The sequence below is a fragment of the Ranitomeya imitator genome, chromosome 4 (genome assembly GCF_032444005.1).
Source record: "Ranitomeya imitator isolate aRanImi1 chromosome 4, aRanImi1.pri, whole genome shotgun sequence".
In the NCBI taxonomy this organism is placed as follows: domain Eukaryota; kingdom Metazoa; phylum Chordata; class Amphibia; order Anura; family Dendrobatidae; genus Ranitomeya; species Ranitomeya imitator.
Window position 1 is genome coordinate 43,066,246 of NC_091285.1, and position 19,499 is coordinate 43,085,744.

Below are 19,499 nucleotides of genomic sequence, written 5' to 3' on the forward strand. Positions count from 1 at the left end.
TTTTGAGCACCTTGAGGGGTGCAGTTTTTAGAATGGTGTCACACTTGGGTATTTTCTATCATATAGACCCCTCAAAATGACTTCAAATGAGATGTGATCCCTAAAAAAAAATGGTGTTGTAAAAATGAGAAATTGCTGGTCAACTTTTAACCCTTATAACTCCCTAACCCAAAAAAAATTTGGTTCCAAGATTGTGCTGATGTAAAGTAGACATTTTTAAGTAGAAAATTTCAAAATTTTCGCCAAATTTCGTTTTTTTTTCACAAATAAACGCAGGTAATATCAAAGAAATATCAAAGAAATTTTACCACTATCATGAAGTACAATATGTCACGAGAAAACAATGTCAGAATCACTGGGATCCATTGAAGCGTTCCAGAGTTATAACCTCATAAAGGGACAGTGGTCAGAATTGTAAAAGTTGGCCCGGTCTTTAACGTGCAAACCACCCTTGGGGGTAAAGGGGTTAATTAGCCCCTATGGTAAGAATAATATCTCATTCCTGGCTCCAGCCATATGTTCTCCCATCCTGCCCTCATGAGTATCCATCCTGCCCCATATGATCTCCCCATCCTTCCCCATCAGTCTCCATTTGTTATGATCTGGTGGCCTAGGAACAGCATGAGACGTACTCTGGAGAAGGTGGTACCTTTACTGACCGCAAACCCTGAACTAGCAGCGCAACTAGAAGTAGCCGTGGGGGGTACCTAACACTCCCTAGACCCCTCGACACAGCCTAAGAACTAACTACCCCTAAAGACAGAAACGGGAAAACTACCTTGCCTCAGAGAAAATCCCCAAAGGATAGACAGCCGCCCACAAATATTGACTGTGAAAGGAGAGGGAAATAACATACGCAGACATGAAATCAGGATTTAGCATAGGAGGCCATACTAGCTAAAAAGGAAGAATAGGACAGAGTACTATGCGGTCAGTATTAAAACACTAGAAAATATCCACCACAGAAAATACAAAACACCACATCTGACTAAAGACATGGAGGGTATATCTGCATCTCCAGAGACACAGCTAGGCTGCAAAAAATCCTTCACAGACAAAGCTGGACAAAACAAAACAAGAAAATGCACAGACAATAAGGTCCACAGCAGGTGGACAGCAAAAACAAGGCCAGAACTTATCTTTGAAGAAATGAACAGCAGACCAGGAGAGACCAAGTATGGATGTGAATCCTCCAAAAACAATGGACAACTGGCACTGACTAAAGGATAAAGCAGGACTTAAATAGCCCAGCCCAAATTGCAAAAAATGGATACACCTGATAAATGCTGCGATCCCACTACCGCAGCACTACCACTCATAACCACCGGAGGGAGCCCAAGAGCAGAATTCACAACAGTACCCCCCCCCCTTGAGGAGGGGTCACCGAACCCTCACCAGAGCCCCCAGGCCGATCAGGACGAGCCAAATGAAAGGCACAAACCAAATCAACAGCATGAACATCGGAGGCAACAACCCAAGAATTATCCTCCTGGCCATAACCCTTCCATTTGACCAGATACTGAAGCTTCCGCCTCGAAAAACGAGAATCCAAAATCTTCTCAACCACATACTCCAACTCCCCATCAATCAACACCGGGGCCGGAGGATCAGCAGAGGGAACAACGGGCACCACATACTTCCGCAACAAAGATCTATGGAACACATTATGGATGGAAAAACAGGCTGGAAGGGCCAAATGAAAAGACACCGGATTGATAATCTCAGAAATCCTATAAGGACCAATAAACCGAGGCTTGAACTTAGGGGAAGAAACCTTCATAGGAACATGACGGGAAGACAACCAGACAAAATCCCCAACCCGAAGCCGGGAACCAACACACCGACGACGGTTAGCAAAACGCTGAGCCTCCTTCTGAGACGACACCAAATTGTCCACCACATGAGCCCAAATCCGCTGCAGCCTGTCAACCACTGAATCCACACCAGGACAATCAGAAGGCTCAACCGGTCCTGAAGAAAAACGAGGATGAAAACCAAAATGACAAAAAAAAAGGCGAAACCAAGGTAGCAGAACTAGCCCGATTATTAAGGGCAGACTCGGCCAATGGCAAGAACGCCACCCAATCATCCTGATCAGCAGACACAAAGCATCTCAAATAAGTCTCCAAAGTCTGATTAGTTCGCTCCGTCTGGCCATTTGTCTGAGGATGAAATGCGGAAGAAAAAGACAAATCAATGCCCAGCCTAGCACAAAAGGCCCGCCAAAACCTAAAAAACAAACTCGGAACCTCTATCGGACACAATATTCTCCGGGATGCCATGCAAACGAACCACATGCTGAAAAAATAACGGAACCAAATCAGAAGAGGAAGGCAATTTAGGCAAAGGTACCAAATGAACCATCTTAGAAAACTGGTCACAAACCACCCAGATAACCGACATCCTCTGGGAAACCGGAAGATCTGAAATAAAATCCATAGAAATATGCGTCCAAGGTCTCTCAGGGACCGGCAAAGGCAGAAGCAACCCACTAGCGCGGGAACAGCAAGGCTTAGCCCGTGCACAAATCCCACAGGACTGCACAAAAGAACGCACATCCCGCGACAAAGAAGGCCACCAAAAGGACCTACCAACCAAATCTCTGGTACCAAAAATCCCAGGATGGCCAGCCAACACAGAACAATGAACCTCAGAAATCACTTTACTAGTCCATCTATCAGGAACAAACAGTTTCCCCACTGGACAGTGGTCAGGTTTATTAGCCTGAAATTCCTGAAGAACCCGTCGTAAATCAGGGGAGATGGCAGAAAGAATCACCCCTTCCTTCAGAATGCCGACCGGCTCAAGAACCCCAGGGGAATCAGGAAAAAACCTCCTAGAGAGGGGATCCGCCTTAACATTCTTAGTACCAGGAAGGTACAAGACCACAAAATCAAAACGGGAGAAAAACAGGGACCATCGAGCCTGTCTAGGATTCAGTCGTTTGGCACACTTGAGGTAAATCAGATTCTTATGATCGGTCAAGACCACAATACGGTGCTTGGCCCCCTCAAGCCAATGACGCCACTCCTCAAATGCCCACTTCATAGCCAACAACTCCCGATTGCCGACATCATAATTGCGTTCCGCAGGCGAAAACTTCCGAGAAAAGAAGGCACATGGTTTCATCAAGGAACCATCAGAATTCCTCTGAGACAAAACGGCCCCTGCCCCAATCTCAGACGCGTCAACCTCAACCTGAAATGGAAGAGAAACATCCGGCTGACGCAACACAGGGGCAGAAGTAAATCGGCGTTTAAGCTCCTGAAAGGCAGAAACAGCCGCAGAGGACCAATTCGTCACATCAGCATCTTTCTTCGTCAAATCGGTCAGAGGTTTAACCACACTGGAGAAGTTGGCAATGAAACAACGATAAAAATTAGCAAAGCCCAAGAATTTCTGAAGGCTCTTCACAGATGTGGGCTGAATCCAATCATGAATGGCCTGAACCTTAACCGGATCCATTTCTATAGATGAGGGAGAAAAAATGAAGCCCAAAAAAGAAACCTTCTGCACTCCAAAGAGGCACTTCGACCCCTTCACAAACAAAGCATTATCACGGAGGATCTGAAATACCATCCTGACCTGTTTTACATGAGACTCCCAATCATCGGAAAAAATCAAAATATCATCCAAATATACAACCATGAACTTATCAAGATAACTCCGAAAGATATCATGCATGAAGGACTGGAACACAGATGGGGCATTAGAGAGTCCGAATGGCATCACAAGGTATTCAAAATGGCCTTCGGGCGTATTAAATGCAGTTTTCCATTCATCACCCTGTTTAATACGAATAAGATTATATGCCCCTCGAAGGTCAATCTTAGTAAACCAGCTAGCCCCCTTAATCCTAGCAAACAAATCAGTAAGCAAAGGCAAAGGGTATTGAAATTTGACCGTGATCTTATTCAAGAGGCAATAATCAATACAGGGTCTCAAGGAGCCATCCTTCTTGGCAACAAAAAAAAACCTGCTCCCAATGGTGAAGAAGATTGCCGAATATGCCCCTTCTCCAAAGACTCCTTAATATAGCTCCGCATGGCGGCATGTTATTGCACAGACAGGTTGAAAAGTCGACCCTTAGGGAACTTACAACCTGGAATCAAGTCAATAGCACAATCATAGTCCCCATGTGGTGGAAGGGAACTGGATTTAGGCTCATCGAATACATCCTGGAAATCTGATAAAAACTCAGGAATTTCAGAAGAGGGGGAAGAGGAAATTGACATCAAAGGAACCTGATCATGAACCCCCTGACAACCCCAACTAGTCACAGACATGGATTTCCAATCTAACACCGGATTATGTAGCTGTAACCATGGAAAACCCAGCACAAAATCATCATGCAAATTATGCAACACCAGAAAACGACAATCTTCCTGATGGGCTGGCGCCATGCGCATGGTCAGCTGTGTGCAAAACTGAGGTTTATTTTTAGCCAACGGTGTAGCATCAATCCCCCTTAAAGGAATAGGGTTCTGCAAAGGCTGCAAGGGAAAACCACAACGTCTGGCAAATTCTAAGTCCATTAAATTCAGAGCGGCGCCTGAATCCACAAATGCCATGACAGAAAATGACGATAATGAGCAGATCAAGGTCACAGATAACAGAAATTTTGGTTGTACAGTACTGATGGTAACCGAACTAGCGATTCTCTTTGTACGCTTAGGGCAATCAGAAATAACATGAGCAGAATCGCCGCAGTAAAAACACAACCTATTCTGACGCCTAAATCCTTGTCGTTCAGCTCTAGACAAAATCCTATCACACTGCATAGGCTCAAGGCTCCTCTCGGAGGAGAACGCCACAGTGTGCACAACTCTGCGCTCGCGCAAGCGCCGATCAATCTGAATGGCCAGAGACATAGAATCACTCAGACCAGCAGGCGTGGGGAACCCCACCATAACATCTTTAACGGATTCAGAAAGACCCTTTCTGAAAATTGCCGACATGGCATCCTCATTTCATTTAGTCAGTACAGACCATTTTCTACATTTCTGGCAATATGATTCTGCCGCTTCTTGACCCTGACACAGGGCCAACAAGATCTTCTCAGCTTGATCCACAGAATTAGGCTCATCATACAATAACCCCAATGCTTGAAAGAAAGAATCAACATTAAGCAAAGCAGGATTGCCAGATTCCAGGGAAAATGCCCAATCCTGTGGGTCACCACGCAGCAAGGATATGATGATTTTAACCTGCTGAATTGGATCACCAGAAGAACGGGGTCTCAATGCAAAAAACAGTTTACAATTATTTTTGAAACTCAAAAATTTGGATCTGTCACCAAAAAATAAATCAGGAGTGGGAATCTTAGGTTCTAAGGCAGGAGTCTGAATAATAAAATCTGAAATACCCTGTACCCTAGCAGCAAGCTGATCCACCCGAGAAACTAACTCCTGAACATTCATGTTAATACTAGGTTCCGTAGCCACCCAGAGATTAAGAGGGAAGAGAACACAGAATAGACTGGAGAAAAAAAATGGCTCAAGAGCTTCCTTCCCTTCTCCTGAGATGCATTTAACTCATTGTTGGCCAGCTGTACTGTTATGATCTGGTGGCCTAGGAACAGCATGAGACGTACTCTGGAGAAGGTGGTACCTTTACTGACCGCAAACCCTGAACTAGCAGCGCAACTAGAAGTAGCCGTGGGGGCAGTGGCGTAGGAAGGGGGGTGCGGGGGGGGCGGTCCGCCCCGGGCGGCACAATGCGGGGGGCGGCCGGCGCTGCAGGAGAAGAAAAAAAAAAAAAAGACGCCCCTTTAAATCTTCGGGCGGCGCCGTCCGCCGCCACGACCAGGGCCAGCTCCCCCCACCACCGGACCCCGCCCCCCGCTCTATACTCACCTCTCCTGGTTCCTGCGGCGCCGGCAGCTACAGCGTCCTCTGACTCTGCGACGTCTCAGAGCAGAGGGCGCGATGACGTCACTACTGTGCGCGCCGCTCTGCCTCTCTGTCCTGAGCGTCGCAGAGCCGGAGAGACGCTGACTGCACCGGACCTGCGCTAGGAACGGGAGAGGTGAGGATTTTACTTTTTTTTTTTTTTCTTTATGTCTGACTGTCTGGGGCTGGGGCAATGCTGGACACACTGGGGCAATACTGGAGACCATGGGGCAGATTGCTGGACACACTGGGGCAATACATGAGACCATGGGGCAGATTGCTGGACACACTGGGGCAATACATGAGACCATGGGGCAGATTGCTGGACACACTGGGGCAATACAGGAGACTATGGGGCAGATTGCTGGACACACTGGGGCAATACTGGAGACCATGGGGCAGATTGCTGGACACACTGGGGCAATACAGGAGACCATGTGGCAGAATGCTGGACACACTGGGGCAATACAGGAGACCATGTGGCAGAATGCTGGACACACTGGGGCAATACAGGAGACCATGGGGCAGATTGCTGGACACACTGGGGCAATACTGGAGACCCTGGGGCAGATTTCTGGACACATTGAGGCAATGCTGGAGACCCTGGGGCAGACTTCTGGACACACTGGGGCAATGCTGGACACTGGGGCAGATTGCTGGACACACTGGGGGTAATATGCTGGACACACTGGGGCAATGCTGGACACTGGGGGTAATATGCTGGACACACTGGGGCAGACTGCTGGACACACTGGGGAAAGGCTGGACACTGGGGCAGATTGCTGGACACACTGGGGGCAGTGCTGGACATACTGGGGCAGATTGCTGGACACACTGGGGGTAATATGCTGGACACACTGGGGCAGATTGCTGGACAACATGGGGGTAATATGCTGGACACACTGGGGCAGATTGCTGGACAACATGGGGGTAATATGCTGGACACACTGGGGGCAGGACTTGAGGCATGGGCAGAATGTAGATACGGGGCATGATTGGAGACACGGGGCAGGATTGGATCATGGGGCAGGACGGATACGATGGAGGCTGGTGGGGCAGGATGTGGAGATCATATGGGGTAGAATGGATACTCATGAGGGCAGGATGCGAGAACATATGGCTGGAGCCAGGAATGAGAAACGGGGCCAGGGTGGGGAATATTATTACCATAGGGGCTAATTAAGGGATATTATTACTGCAGTGATGTATTTATTTTATTTTTTGAGTATACTGTTTTAAATGGGGGGGCGGTCCTGTTACTGTGCAGAGTGACACTATATCACCTTTTTTTCTTCATGTGATGTAATGTAGAAGTTGTGAAAAATTAAGTAATGTGTTCTGCAAGCGGAGCTCAAGATAACTGTGTTATTTCCTGCAGAAACGAGTCCTGGCTGGAAGGAATGATGGCGGTCTGTGCTGGATGAAAGATGAAGGACTTCACCTAGAGACGTCACTGGTGAGTCAGTGTTACCTATACACTGACACTATACACTGTATACTATATAGAGGTCCTGTGTATAATGTCACCAGTGATCTCCGTATTACCTCTACACAGACACTGCATACTAAGTACAGATCTCCTGTGAATACTGGCACTTATGGTGATAGTATTGTGTTTTTTTTTTTATTACTGATCAGTATTGTAGTATTCAGTCACTATGTGGTGGTAATATGTGGTCTGGAAATGGTGTTGTGGTATTTGTCCCTTGTATGTAGTATTATTCGGTCACTATGTGGCCTGGTCATGGTGTGGTGGTATTAAGTCACAGGTGTGGCATGTGGGGGTGACACCATTAGGCCCAGTTTAAGGTCTACAAAACAGGAAAACCGTTTTTGGTAACCTTTGTGTGTATTGAGCCGGGGGGTTGGGGGGCGCCAAACTCGGGAACAGCCCCGGGCGGCAAAAGCTCTAGCTACGCCTCTGCGTGGGGGTTACCTAACACTCCCTAGACCCCTCGACACAGCCTAAGAACTAACTACCCCTAAAGACAGAAACGGGAAAACTATCTTGCCTCAGAGAAAATCCCCAAAGGATAGACAGCCACTCACAAATATTGACTGTGAGAGGAGAGGGAAATAACATACGCAGACATGAAATCAGGATTTAGCATAGGAGGCCATACTAGCTAAAAAGGAAGAATAGGACAGAGTACTATGCGGTCAGTATTAAAACACTAGAAAATATCCACCACAGAAAATACAAAACACCACATCTGACTAAAGACATGGAGGGTATATCTGCATCTCCAGAGACACAGCTAGGCTGCAAAAAAACCTTCACAGACAAAGCTGGACAAAACAAAACAAGAAAATGCACAGACAATAAGGTCCACAGCAGGTGGACAGCAAAAACAAGGCCAGAACTTATCTTTGAAGAAATGAACAGCAGACCAGGAGAGACCAAGTATGGATGTGAATCCTCCAAAAACAATGGACAACTGGCACTGACTAAAGGATAAAGCAGGACTTAAATAGCCCAGCCCAAATTGCAAAAAATGGATACACCTGATAAATGCTGCGATCCCACTACCGCAGCACTACCAGTCATAACCACCGGAGGGAGCCCAAGAGCAGAATTCACAACATCCATCATATCCATCCTGCCCCATGATCCTGCACGATCTGTCTCCAATCCTGCCCCATGTCTTTCATTCTACCCCGTGTCTCCAATCATGCCCCGTATCTACATTCTGCCCATGTCTCCAGTCCTGCCCCCAGTGTGTCCAGTATCTCTGCCCCCAGTGTGTCCAGCATCTCTTCCCCCAGTGTCCAGCATCTCTGCCCCCAGTGTCCAGCATCTCTGCCTCCAGTGTCCAGCATCTCTGCCCCCAGTGTCCAGCATCTCTGCCCCCAGTGTCCAGCATCTCTGCCCCCAATGTGTCCAGCATCTCTGCCCCCAATGTGTCCAGCATCTCTGCCCCCAATGTGTCCAGCATCTCTGCCCCCAGTGTGTCCAGCATCTCTGCCCCCAATGTGTCCAGCATCCTGCCCCCAATGTGTCCAGCATTTTGCCCCCCAAATGTCCAGCATGTTGCCCCCAGTGTCTCCAGCATATTGCCCCAGTGTCTCCAGCTTATTGCCCCCAGTGTGTCCAGCATTCTGCCCCAGTGTGTCCAGCATGTTGCCCCAGGGTCTCCAGCTTATTGCCCCAGTGTCTCCAGCTTTTTGCCCCCAGTGTGTCCAGCATTCTGCCCCAGTGTCTCCAATATTGCCCCAGTGTGCCCAGCAATCTGCCCCAGTGTGTCCAGCATTGCCCCCAGTGTGTCCAGCAATCTGCCCCACTGTCTCCAGCATTGCCCCCAGTGTGTCCAGCAATCTGCCCCAGTGTGTCCAGCATATTGCCCCTGGTCCCCCGGATTGCCGTTCGCAACCCCCCCCCCATAAAACGAGTTCTCCTCACCTGACCTGTGCTCCAGCGGTGAGCTCCCTCCAGCAGCGCGCACTCGCCAGCAACTGACAATGATGTCAGACGCCGGCGACGTGTGCGCTGCGCCTGCGGCCAACTTCAGCTACCAGCCTCCAATTGGCTGGCGGCTATTGTTAACTATTGACCAGCGGGCGCACGCCCGCACGTCATTAGGTGAAACTGCCGCAGCGCCGGTAGGGGCCCGGTGAGCAGATGAGACGGGGCCCGATGCGGGCCCCCTCTGCCCACCGGGCCAATACGCCAGTCAGGGCAGTAATGCCCTGATGGCGGCGGGCAATCTGAGCGGTAGCCCAGGGCCCCCCCACACCACTGAGGCCCTGGGCTACCGCCCAGAGTGACCCTATTATAAACCGCCCCTGAGTTCAGTGCACCTTGCCACAAATCTTAATCCAGACAGTGACTGAAGTAACATTTCTGGCGTAGGTAAGGCCACAGCTTGTCATGAATTAGCTTGTCACACCCGTCCTGCACGTTTTGGCAAAGCTGGGAGAAACTGTTTTGAAAATGCTAAAAGTCTCAAAATGTTGGCATCTCCGATTTGTGCAAAAATGTTGTGACTTTCCAAAGCAATTTATTCCAAAATTTTGCCCAAATTGCTTTGATTAATTGGGGCCACAGTCTGCAAAAAAAACATGGACATATGAACAGCTCAATAGACTTTAATGGGTAAATATTTTATGCGTGAAAACCATGGATGGAACATGAACATGAAAATTAGAACACTTAAATGAGGCCTTAGGGTGCATCTAGATTAGCGGACAGAACACGTGAAAAACATCTCAACATGAACTAGACAATTAGTGGATGAGATTCATCTGTTCAACTCAATTGGAGAGCAAAAAAAGAGACACTTACCATAACTGATTAAGGACACTTGTGTGGGCCTTATTCTTTGTGGACATAAAAGCTGGATGTTAAAAGGAGGTCAAACCGAGAAAAACAGACGTGGATGCAATTTTAATACCAAAAAAAAGACAATTTTTCATATGCTCATCTGATCTCAACCCATGTAAGAATTCATCAACTTACCATGATGGCGCGTTAGACAACTCATATAATGGGAGAAAGCTTCATATGTACGGTACATCCATGGTCAAGAATTTTAAGACTGATACAAATTTTGACCTTCACAAAGTTTGTTGCTTCACTGTTTTCAGATCTTTTACTCAGATGTTCCTGTGGTTACTGAAGTACAATTAGAAGCGTTTCATACGTTTTTAAAACTTGTATTGACAAATACATTAAAGGGAACCTGTCACCTGAATTTGGCGGGACTGGTTTTGGGTCATATGGGCGGAGTTTTCGGGTGTTTGATTCACCCTTTCCTTACCCGCTGGCTGCATGCTGGCTGCTATATTGGATTGAAGTTCATTCTCTGTCCTCCATAGTACACGCCTGCACAAGGCAAGATTGCTTTGCGCAGGCGTGTACTATGGAGGACAGAGAATGAACTTCAATCCAATATTGCAGCCAGCGGGTAAGGAAGGGGTGAATCAAACACCCGAAAACTCCGCCCATATGACCCAAAACCAGTCCCGCCAAATTCAGGTGACAGAGTCCCTTTAAGTTTATGTGCAGACTACTCAAAAAATGGACACACGGTCGAAAAATGGATGAAAACTGAATCCGGCTCACTGATGAAAAATGGTTCTCAGACCGCAATGCATGGACCGCTCATTTGTCTCCAGACCGTATAATAACAGCTACATAGAAATACATGAAAGTGTCAGGCTTGGGACAGGAGAGCTGCAGCCAATCCGTGCATCGTGGTCCAAGAACGGATTTATTTACACGGACGTCTGCATGAGCCCTTCGAGAAAATCACATTGATAAAAATCTGTTTCAGCACACTAATGAAAATCGTTCCTTTTTTCCTTGTCCAAAGTCGGTGGTCTGAATAAGGCATTAATCATATTTTTTTCTGATTGAAAATAACCAACATGGAAAGCGGCTTAAAGGGACTCTGTCACCTGAATTTGGCGGGACTGGTTTTGGGTCATATGGGCGGAGTTTTCGGGTGTTTGATTCACCCCTTCCTTACCCGCTGGCTGCAATATTGGATTGAAGTTCATTCTCTGTCCTCCGTAGTACATGCCTGCACAAAGCAATCTTGCGTGTACTATGGAGGACAGAGAATGAACTTCAATCCAATATAGCAGCCAGCATGCAGCCAGCGGGTAAGGAAAGGGTGAATCAAACACCCGAAAACTCCGCCCATATGACCCAAAACCAGTCCCGCCAAATTCAGGTGACAGGTTCCCTTTAAGAATTTTAGTAAAATGCTTGCACTCTCCAGATGCTGTACAACGTCATAAGTCTTGTTATTGTCAACAGATCGTTGTGGATGTTAGTTAGAGCTTTGTGTGCTAGCCAAGAGCTGTTATTAATTTCCAATCTGGCGCTGATCGTCATCTCCCAAAAGACACAATCACAGCACTGTCTTGTAATGCTGGGTATCTGAGCACTAGGTGGCGCGGTTATGCTGTGAAGTCCCACTATTGCTGCTGCACCTGTCTGGGCTGTGGGGCAGATTGCACTTGGCTCTTTAACCATGATATTACTATATAGATCATTTCAGCACGTTATTTAGGATATTCTGCTAGATAAACTTCCATTTTTCTTTATCTAGTGCTGGCTTCATTGCCCGGGATTCACGGCTTCACAATGAAGCAATAAATGTCTGCACACAGATGCACTTGGATTTTTTGTGGATTCTATAAAAAGCAGAAGAACGGACAATTATCCATAATATATAGTCATCATTGAACTTGTTTCTCTAAAAAGCGCACAACGCTCTGCTGTTTTATCCTATTTATAAGGCCGGTTTCACACGTCGTTGGGGCCGCGGCGGTGACTCCTGCGATCCTGTCCCATGGGTAAGAGACATTAGGCCCGATTGAATATATTAGCAGCCGCAATTGGCGCCTAGTATCCCACTATGGGAGTTATATGGGTAGATGTGTAGCCATCTGGCTTATTTGGTGTCTCTCACCCGTACATGCACTATTGGCACTTTATGATTGTATAACTGACAGGGATTCATAGAGGCTGCCGCCTTGCAGTGACTCTTTTCAGTGCTGCCCTCTGGTTCTTTTCTGAATACTATATGTCTGTAATGTTATATGATTTATTATTGATATTGGTTTGTAATTGATGGTCTTACTAATAAAAATTTATATTTGTACTTTGGTTAAATGGGACTCATACTCCGTTCTTTTCTGGGGTTTCTATATATTGTTGGAGTGTCCTTTATTGATTGTTTATCTTGGTCTTTGCCTGTTAACACAGTACCACTAGGATGTGTATAAGACCAAAAACATTAGTGTCCATTGTGGGATGGTTTTATTACTGGAAAGCAAATTAGCAGGGCAGGGTTTGCAGCAGATTTTAATATGGCAGAGATGGAAGACCGCTATAGCAAATTCAATGCAGCAGTGCTGTGTTTGCCACAGAGTTCAGTAAAGCAGAGCTGGCACAGTGATATAGCAGGGCTGAGTTTGTAGAACAGCGCAATATAGCAGAGATAACTCAGCGATGCAGCATTGCAGGGTTTGCAACAGAGTCTAACAGTGATGCTTGAAATGAAATATGAAGACAGTCCTTTATTGACACCATCTTTGTGAATTCACCCGTATTTTTCAGAAGGAAGACAGAGGCAGAGAGACACAAAGAGTATCTCCTGAGGCTTCTAGTGCAGAAAGAAAAACTGCTAAAAAATGCTAGATACAAGTCATAAACTGGGCAGTAATAGTGTTTTTCCCAAAACAAAATGTAAAGTTTGAACCTGCCCTATCATTCGATCTAAGTTGGATTTCCGACCCACGGAGCTGATAATAATGATGTTTATAGTGGATGTAATAAATCCCCCTGCACAATTTGGAGAAATATAAATAGAAAAGGTCTCTGCTCTCAGTAAATTACAAATTTGCATTTCATAGTCAACAATAATTTGATTTGACTATAGTAACAATTTAACCTTGCTTTCCCTCAGATCAGGTATGTGTGGGCAGGATGTGAATTGTCTATTCTGGAAGTGTGAGTGGGAGGGAAGAGGTGAGCGGTACCTCGTACAGCTGTCACGGGTATAAATGGAGGTGTCTCGGAGCAGAGTGTTCCCTCTATAATCTAATTCTTGGCAGAGCTTTGACGGTGTCATGTCATCGAGCTGTAATTAAAAAAAAGTCTGACATTCCCATTCATGCAAACCCTTTTATTTTACACCGATACAACAGAATTCGTCATTGACTTTCTTAAAAGGAAGCCATGAGCCATTTTATGATGCCCGAACCAGGGGTAGAATGAGGTCTGAACAGTCATCTGCAGTGCATCGTGTCACAGAGAACGTAGCTTACAAAAAAAATCGTTCAGGGACAGAGAGACGTGTCTACGGCACCTGAGAGCTTCCTCTGGCTTCTGAAAATGTTCCCCAAAAAGAAAGATGAGGGGTAGGGCACTCAAAAGCCAAAAGTAGCAAAAAATAATAACTTTATTCAATTCATAAATGTATAAAAACATCCACACATTAAAAACAGGACATCCTAGCAAGAAAGACACAGTTGACCTACGCGTTTCGAATCGGTGTGTATATGTGATGACTTCCAGACTGCTAGGGGTTCGGCCTTCAGGACACAAATCGAACCCCAAGAACCTCATGTGAATGGAGTGGTGGTCGATCATCTGCACTGCCACTCCATTCATTCTTAATGGGACTGTCGGAGATAGCCAACCGCTGCACTCAGCTGGACTTCTGCACTCCCTTAAGAATTAATGGAGCGGCAGTGCACAAGATCGACCTCCGCTCCATTTGCATGAGAAGAGCCCCGATTCTCGGGATCGTTGGGAATTCCCGTGGTCAAAACCACTAGAGATCATAAAGTTAGCCTCTATCCCATGGATAGAGAATTTATTAAACGAGAGAGTACCCCTTTAAGGCCGCGGTCACACTTGCGAGTGCAATGCGAGAAACGTGCGCGAGTCTCTTGCATCAATACCCGGCACTGGCGCTAGCACTCAGGACCGGAGCGTGCGGCTGCATGTATTTCTATGCAGCTGAATGCTCCGATCCCGAGTGCAGAGTATTGATGCGCGAGTTTCTTGCACTGCACTCACAAGTGTGACCCCGGCCTAAGGCTACATGCACACAATGTGCATAAGGCTTCAGTTAGATGAACATTTTTCAAGTGTTTTTTTTATGATAAGACACATACCTATTACAATCTGTGGGGCACAAGATCCTGTACCAGAGATATCGGTGTCCGTGTGTGTATTACTTCTGGCATACATGTGGCAATCGTGTGAGGCATCAGTATCACACGTATCAGCACCTGGAAAGCAGCGGTACTGTTAGCGCTGTTCCCCGGCGCTGGATGCTGAAGACAGAGCTCATCATTCTCCCCTTCTCGCGCTGCGATCAGCGCTAGCAGGGGAGAACTTTGAGAGTTGTATTCAACTGATAACAGTGAGAGCAGGCGGCGGCTGATGGGACTACTACTCCCATCAGACTACACCTGCTGCCGCTAATAACAGTGAGAGCAGGTGGAGGCTGATGGGAGCATTCATCAGTGGCCGCCTGCACTATAATTTTTTTTTTAAATGACGTGGGGTTTCCCTGTATTTTTGATAACCAGCCAGGCAAAACTGGCATGTGTGGGCTGCAGCCCTCAGCTGTCAGGCTGGTTATCAAGAATAGAGGGATCCCCTCGCTATATTTTTTTACGCTTGGGGGGCCAATATCAATGGCCCCTTACCAGCCTGAGAATACCAGTCCCCAGCTGTCTGCTTTAGTTTGGCTGGTTGTCAAAAATGGGAGGGGACCCCAAGTCGTTTTTTTTAAATTATTTAAATGATTAAAGAATACGGCATGGGGATACCCTCTATTCTTGATAACTAGCTTTGCTAAAGCTGAGGGATGTAGCCCGCAGCTGTCAGTTTTGTCTTGCTGGCTATAAAAAATACAGGGGAAACCTATGTCACTTTTTTATTTTATATATTTATAGCACAGGCAGTGGCTGATGAATACTCCCATCAGCCGCTGCCGGCTCACTGTTACCAGTTGAATACAACTCTCAACATTCTCCCCTGCTAGCACTGATCGCAGCGCTATCAGGGAAGAATGAGAGCTGTCTTCAGCGCGTGGTGTCGGGGAACAGGGCTAACTGTACCACTGCTTCCCAGACGCTGGTACGTGTGCTACTGATGAAGCACATGGGTGGCACAAGGTTGCCACACGTATGCCACAAGTATTACACACACGGACACTGATATCTACTGGTTTTTCCAGTAACAGAAATATCAGGAAGTGTGAAAGAGCCCTAAGATACATGAATGGGTTCTTCGTGGTAAATCAGATACAAATCACAGTGCGAGAAGGGGAGAATGATGAGAGCTGTCTTCAGCACCCGGTGCCAGGGAACAGCACAAACACTACCGCTGATTTCAATGTGGTGGTTCATGTCACACCGATGACACACGGATGTCACTTGTGTGTTATCAGTGTGCGGGACGTTTTGCGGACCGTACTGCTGTTAAAAAACGGATACATGGCCCATGGAAACACACTGACATGTCTTGAATGGGTTTACTGTACATGTGTAACTGTCTCCGGTACGTGTGAAAGCTGTCACCACATGTACCGGAAACACTGATGTGTGAAAGACCCCTTAAAGGGGTTTTCAAACTATTAAAGGGGTTGTCGGTACTCTCGGTCTCCGGCGCAGTGATGTGGTATTGTGACAAGTGATGCCCGGCGCCCAATCAGCTTTGGCATCACTGTCTTCGCCTTTGGACAAACTGAACATAAAGAGGTGAGGAAGTCCGGGCTGCAGCTGACCCCTGGCTTCCTCTTCGTGTTCAGTTTGTCAGAAGGGGGAGACAGTGACGCCAGAGCTGATCAGGTGCCGGACTCACGTGTCACAACATCACAGCCTTGGGGAAAGTGAGTGCCGACACCGCTGGAGCAGAGCTGGAACGGGAGGTAAGTATAAGCTTTATCATTTTACTGGGACCGAACATTTAGTTTAAGAAAGGGTTGTTCTAGTAGTTGACAACCCCTTTAAAACTTGAGCCTATATCACTGCTACTATATGTATGGCTGACATCAATGAGGCTCCGGGAAAAAGGGGGGACATTTCGGAAAATAGACAAGCTCATACAAGGTGGTGCCTCACCCCACCCCAGCATTGGTTTCTCAGCCATTATGCAAGGATGCCCCATCATTACACCGAGAGGAACATATTCCCCATTGTTGTTTTTTGATATGAATCATCCTAATTTGTTTTTACAAGTGATTTTTCTTCCTTTTTGCGGCATATATATTCTTTACATGTATTTTTTTTTCAGACACTTTATTCAACCCTATAGGCAACTGAGTCACAGCAAAAAGCAGAGATGTTTTACCTGCTGAAGCCTCCAACTGAATGCACCAGCAGGGCGCAGCGGACCTGATGAATGATGGCAAACACACAGGTGCAAAAAATAACGATGAAACAACCACTTTCAATCCAGTGTTGGCTGTTTGGCATTAGTGCACAAAAAGATAAGAGATACTGGTCTGTATATGGCATAATTCACACACGCAATGCAAGGCATCTGGTTTGCAACCTATTAGTAACGCACATACAGGCGGGCTGCCCAGTGCTACAAAATGCATGCTGTGTGAACAGAGGCCAATAGTTTACAGAGCCATCATGGTCCGACTGCGCCCTGCAAGATAAAGTGCAAAAAGAAAACCACATATCAATGTATGTAAGGTATTAGTTTATATTGGGGCCTCAATACGTAAGCTGGCAACCCACGTCACGGGTCCTTACAATTTGCCAGTCCTAACGCTAAAGGACCTAACGTGTGGTTTTCTTTTTGCACTTTATCTTGCAGGGCGCAGTCGGACCATGATGGCTCTGTAAACTATTGGCCTCTGTTCACACAGCATGCATTTTGTAGCACTGGGCAGCCCGCCTGTATGTGCGTTACTAATAGGTTGCAAACCAGATGCCTTGCATTGCGTGTGTGAATTATGCCATATACAGACTAGTATCTCTTATCTTTTTGTGCACTAATGCCAAACAGCCAACACTGGATTGAAAGTGGTTGTTTCATCGGTATTTTTTGCACCTGTGTGTTTGCCATCATTCATCAGGTCCGCTGCGCCCTGCTGGTGCATTCAGTTGGAGGCTTCAGCAGGTAAAACATCTCTGCTTTTTGCTGTGACTTTTTTGAATTTTTTGGAGGATTTGTAAGTCCTCTTTTTGTGTCGGTGAGCTCCTATAGGCAACTGCCAGAAAAAAAAACCCCTAGAGCATAATGAATGCATTTAGAAAAAGAAACACAAAAAGGACGCAATAATAATGCAGTGTTTGTAGTGCGTTTAATAAATTCCTTTACATCTAACTTACATGTAAATAGGGAAAAAATTGCAGAAAATCAAAACGAGGCATTTCTCCTGATTCCTTTTTTCTTTCTTTGAACGGTTTGTCAAGTCCCCAAAAGGGGAAAGAAAAAAAAAGTGCAAATCACCTGCAGAAAGCGCTGTCTAATTACCAAGCATTTGAGAACTCTGCACAGCGCTGTTAGCTTTGAAATCCTCATCTCGCTGACAGTTTGCGAACAGCTGGTGAGGTGCATGCTGGGAGTTTCCGACAGAATTAGGGGGGCTCTTAGGCATAACTGGAAAGCAGAAATGAGTTGATTGAAAAGCGCAGACTAGGAACTTGCTCTGCCATGTCCTGCGCACTTATAGCCTGTGTCCTGGAAACGTTCTTCTCCCCGTCCAGCCCTTCATCTTATTATATCCTGCACAATGAAATGTCGCTTCTACTAAAGTGGTCAACAGTCACGTGACTAACGCCAACTCATCAGTGGCTATTCCTATACACAACTGTGTAGGAAGCTTATCTTAGAGAGGACCCATGTAAGGGCGACATAGTACACCTACTAGTAGCCAAAACATGAGAGAATTTACTATGGCTGGTGTTTCTTACAGCAGTCTTAGATAGCAATGCGCTGGGGTAAGATATGCTCAATTTATTATGAGATGCCCATCACTTAAAGGGGTTTCTCAAGATGTGTCCCCATCACCTAGGTTCCTGTTTTGAGGGGGCACGGTTCTCTTGAAGACTGCCAGGCAGGTAGAGCCAGTGGTTGCCTGCTGGTCTGACCTGTGCTGCCTCCCAGGCTGCTAGCACAAGTCAGTGCTCTCTCCCAGGCTGCTTGCAGAGGTAACATTACCTCTGCATCAAGGGGAGCTGCACAGAAACACAAAGCATGGAGTCTAAAGCCTGATGCCTTCTCACAACGCACACTTCTGCCTTCAGTAACCGCCCTCTCTGAGACTGCTGAGTTGGCTCAAAACATAGGAAACGAGCTGTATATTATAAAATGATAAATCATTCCACTCTCCAGAACAGAGAGGATTTTTAATAAGGGGAAAATTGCAAAGTTGCTCGTTTTTACACGTTCTGTGCAATTTTACACATTGATGAACTTGGCATATATTTTTCTGTCTTTGTGCAAGAAAATTAAATGTACACCCGCTACGAGCGTCGTTTTTCGCACGCAGAGAGGTCCATTATGTAATCACACACACCACCAATTATATTGGTTTCATCTACAGATGCATGTGACAGGAGTCAGACATCACAACCCCAGCATGAGAGCTGAAATGTAATGACGCATCTACACTTCACATAACATGTGTAGGTTTCTTCCCAAAACAGGTGCAAACACCATTAGTGCATCTGGCACTCAGGTCAGATCTTATGAATGAGGTGTTTTAATCCACTGAAGATACAGCCATCTTTGGTTTTTAAGTTTTGTTTTTTTTTCCTCTTTTTCAAAAAGCCATAACTTTTTTTTAGTATTCCATCAAGGTGAGAAAAAAACAACAACACAATTTGGACATTGTTTTGTGGGGTTCAGTTTTTACAAAGTAACTTTTTTGTTTGTCTGTTTTACTATTTAAAAATAAACTTTTGCAATATTTTTAATTTTAAACTGCAAATATATCACATCCAGGCCTCTCTTGAACCCCTCGACTGAGTTCGCCATCACCACCTCCTCAGGCAAGCAATTCCAGATTCTCACTGCCCTAACAGTAAAGAATCCTCTTCTATGTTGGTGGAAAAACCTTCTCTCCTCCAGACGCAAAGAATGCCCCCTTGTGCCCGTCACCTTCCTTGGTATAAACA